The 4,100-nt window shown below is 23.7% G+C and overlaps 1 long non-coding RNA gene across 1 annotated transcript; it reads left to right on the top strand.

Moving 5' to 3' along the window:
* Positions 1 to 333: 333 nt before the first annotated feature.
* LOC108340128 (uncharacterized) lies at positions 334 to 1,951 on the top strand. The gene is made up of 3 exons (XR_001833159.2): positions 334 to 426; positions 661 to 764; positions 1,542 to 1,951. It is a non-coding gene; the product is annotated as an uncharacterized LOC108340128 (long non-coding RNA).
* The last annotated feature ends 2,149 nt before the right edge of the window (positions 1,952 to 4,100 follow it).

The following is a 4,100-nucleotide window of genomic DNA, read 5'->3' as shown; positions in this document are numbered from 1 at the left end:
CGATTAAAAAAGAAACGGGGTTTGTTAATTCGTTTAATTAACAGCATAATCTGATATCAAATACTTTCATGCATTTGTTATTTGTTGTATTTCACATTCCAATTTGGCATTTATTTGAATTAGGCGAAAGAACAATGATGAATATACTGCCATAAGAATTTAGCAGCATTTATATATACGTTGTTATATATTATGATGCATATGGTACATAATTATAATTTTATATCTATTTTCATGTACTAAATGATGAGAGAATTTATATAACCACATAATCAAAACAGTGGGACCCTCATATTCCTCTATATAAAGTCAACATAAAACCCTAAAATTCATACGCTTTCTTTTGTCTTCCTTTTCTTTCTTTGCTGCCGCCGAAAGCTCCAGATGTCTTTCCTTTCTTTCTTTTCAGCAGAAGCTTTTCAATGGGTAAGTTTTCATAGGATTTTATATTTTATAAACACATGCAACCTTGTTTTTATTTCTTTCAAAATAATTAAGAATGACATTCGGTTAAATTTATAAACATATGAAACCTTAATTTTCAACTTGAAAAACTTGTATATTTTGTATAGTTGATCTTATAAACTGTTGCAGATAGATCTTATTCACAAATTATATTTTCTATTATTAGATTTTCTAAACATATGATTTTGCAAACAGGTAAGAGGAGATCCAGCAAATGCATGCATCCAAAATCAACGGGTGTTGCTCCTAATCAAATAAACGATTTCATCTTTTACAGCAAAAACATTACAATACATCAGGTTAGCATATAGAAACTACTGCAACTGGTAAATGCTGCTGAGATCTACCTATGTTTTAGAACATGCACATTAAAAAAATAATGAATTAAATTAGTTAAATGAAATTGGAAACAAAAATTTAATGTTTGTTATATGATATCTAATTATCAATAAATTCTACTAATAATAATTAAATAATATAGTGCAATATTACAGACAAATTTTGTTATTGCATCTGTTGAGAAATGTGATAGAAAAAGATGAGTATTGCAATATCTAAACTGGAAGTAAAATCAGCTATTGTTGTATGATCTTTCCAAAGCAGCAGCCTATTTGTTTTTCTCATGTGAATTTTCATCCATGTGGGGCATTTATTTTTTATTTTTTATGTGTTTGTTTTTCAGTAATAGTATATTTGAAAGATAATATATATTTGTATAAATGAGTTTATTATATGTAGATGTAAATGTTATAATTATATATATATATATATATATATATATATATATATATATATTATTTAAAGGTATTTTTAGTTTTGTAAAGGAATAATTAAATAATTAAACTATTACCTAATAATTTAATAAAAAAGGTATTGTCATGGTTAATAGTAAATAATGAAAATAATGAATGTATTTTGATATTATGTAACAAACAAAAGCATTATGGTTATAGAAAAATCTGCATTCAAATATATAAAACAAAAGAAAAAATCAAATAAGAAACATGTTTCAAATTCATATTTTTTTGTTATAGAATGAGAAGGATCATGCACTTTCGTTTTATACCATTTTATAGGTTTCTTAATGTTGAGAGCGTAGCAGATGTGCGTGAAACATTACTTCTACAACAAAAAATCTATAAAAGTCAAGATGTGGAGAAATATGACTTCAACAAAATTTATCAAATTTATCGACAATAATACTCTGTTGAGTGAAGAAACATAATAGTTGTCGACCATACTTTCCAAATAAGCATGTGATGTTAGAAGATTTTTCTCACTGTGAAGTATGTTGTTGTATCATCATCAAGGAAAAATGGATCTCCCACTACATAAATTCCTGGATATCACCTTCAATTCTGAAAGTCAAGAACTACTTCAATCTATTGTAAATATTGAGTGATATATATTATGACTTTTATGTATTTTTTTCTTAAATTTGTTTTCTCTTCAATTTCTCTCTTTATATATAATTATTTCTTTCAAATTAATCTGGGTCGATCGAAACTAATATTTTAGACGGAGACAACGTATATTGTCTAATGGAAATAATTGACACAATATATGGTTGAAACAAAATATTAATATATATATATATATATATTATTTAAGTGAGAAAATAAAATATATGAATTCAAAACTTTAAAGAAAGATTAACGTTTAACCTATCTTTGTTACAAGATACAGTTACATATATTTAATTATTAAATGCTAACAATAAATGATCTGATACATTAATTAATAACATAGAAGATGCTCCACTACTTTTAAGGTGGTGAAAACTTATGCATGGAGAAAAAATAATGTTTTTATCGGTGAGTTATTTATAGATTAAGAGATCAAAGACAAGTACTGGTCAGTAACAGTAAAAGTAGATTTTTTAGATTAACAAATTTTAAAGTATTAATTTTTTAAAATAACATATATAATGATAAATTTTCCCAATGATAGTGGGCCATGATATTTGTATATATAAAGTTAATTTAATTGACTAAAAGTTTCAGAGTCTCCTTTCTTTCTTTCATTCTTATATTTGCATTGAGACTGTAAAACTGAAAAGTTTTTCTCAGTAATTGAACTTTGTTCACAGTATCATATACAATCTTATAGTTTCTGTGTGAAAAACTTTTTTTAAATATATGGATCTATTTTATGTATTTCTCTGTTCTCAATTTCTATTCTATTTCCTATGATGAGGGATTGCAAAAATGTATAAGAATCTTTTTTTTGGAGTGAGTAAACTTTTTCACATTCTTTCATTCACCATGTTGAACAGTTGAGCACAGAAATATTCTCTGCAAATTCTTTGTTTCATAGTGTCTATTTCTATAGTCCTTTTTAATGAGCAATTATTCTTTCTTATTTATTTCAAGATAAGTAAAGAATTAGTTTATATCATTTTGTTCAAGGTAATAAATTTGTAAAAGGCTTAAAAAAAACTTAATTTATATTCATGTACAGATCTGGTTTTTGTATATTATGGAAAATTAAAATTATTTTGTATATTATAGTTTCTTAAATCTTCTTTTATTTAATAATTCTTATGTTTATTCTGAACCCTTTCTTAACCACATTAATCAAACACTTTATTTATTTATTTATTTAATAAATAAAGTAAAATAAATAATTTATCTCAGAAATTTATTTTTATGAGTTATTAAGTACATATTATTCTATGCAACATGAAAATTATGGTAGAAAGATCTCACATTCTCATGTGATATATGCAGTTATTCTATCTTATAAACTTATTGTGCATACATATTAGAGAAGAGATGATAATATTAGGTATTATTAGCATTTTATTTATCAAAATTATTTTTTAACATTGACTTTTGGAATTCATTAAATTTCTTTGTGTAATTAGTATATTAAGTTCAATGTATTTGTAGGTTAATTTGGTAGTGTACTTAATTTTCATTTTATGTTTTGTTGTTCTTGGAATCTATTAATTATGGTCAAATGCATTGGTAGGTGATATTTGATAACTATTTTAATTTATTTAATAGTTTGTCTTGATATTACTTTATGTAATATAGGGTTAGAAATATCCCTAATGGTTCTATCTATCATTACATATATTTATTATATTTTATTATTAATCAAATTTAAGCACGTAAGGTTAGATAATTAACTGAATCCAACTATAATAATGAATTGTCTTTGTAGTATTTGAAATCCTACTGTGAAAAAAATGAAAATCTATAATAACTAATATAAAATTTAAAGTTTCATCCATTCATAATATATTTTATAAAACATGAGTACTCAACCTTCTGACACTTTTGGATTAAAGTGATTATAAAATTTTACATAATTGAATTTAAATATATCTGGTTAATGTATATATATATATATATAATTGTTTATATAATTATAAATCAAAATATTTCAAAAACCCCATAAACATCAAGAAAAAAGATTAAATTGATTCATATCACTGTGAATTTTAATTAAAAAATAAGATTAATCATGTTTCTAATATACATACATTAAGCTGATAATTAATGAATATTCGATCTTTCTTATGATAAATGTAACCTCTTTTTTTCAATAATATAAAACTATTAAAATAAAAGTACATACACCATGACTTATAAGTAATATGGAATTATTAGAGTAGAAGATTCTATCTT

The sequence above is a fragment of the Vigna angularis genome, chromosome 5 (assembly GCF_016808095.1).
Source record: "Vigna angularis cultivar LongXiaoDou No.4 chromosome 5, ASM1680809v1, whole genome shotgun sequence".
In the NCBI taxonomy this organism is placed as follows: domain Eukaryota; kingdom Viridiplantae; phylum Streptophyta; class Magnoliopsida; order Fabales; family Fabaceae; genus Vigna; species Vigna angularis.
Note: the sequence above shows the minus strand (reverse complement) of the source record. Positions and strands in the feature narration are given on the sequence as shown.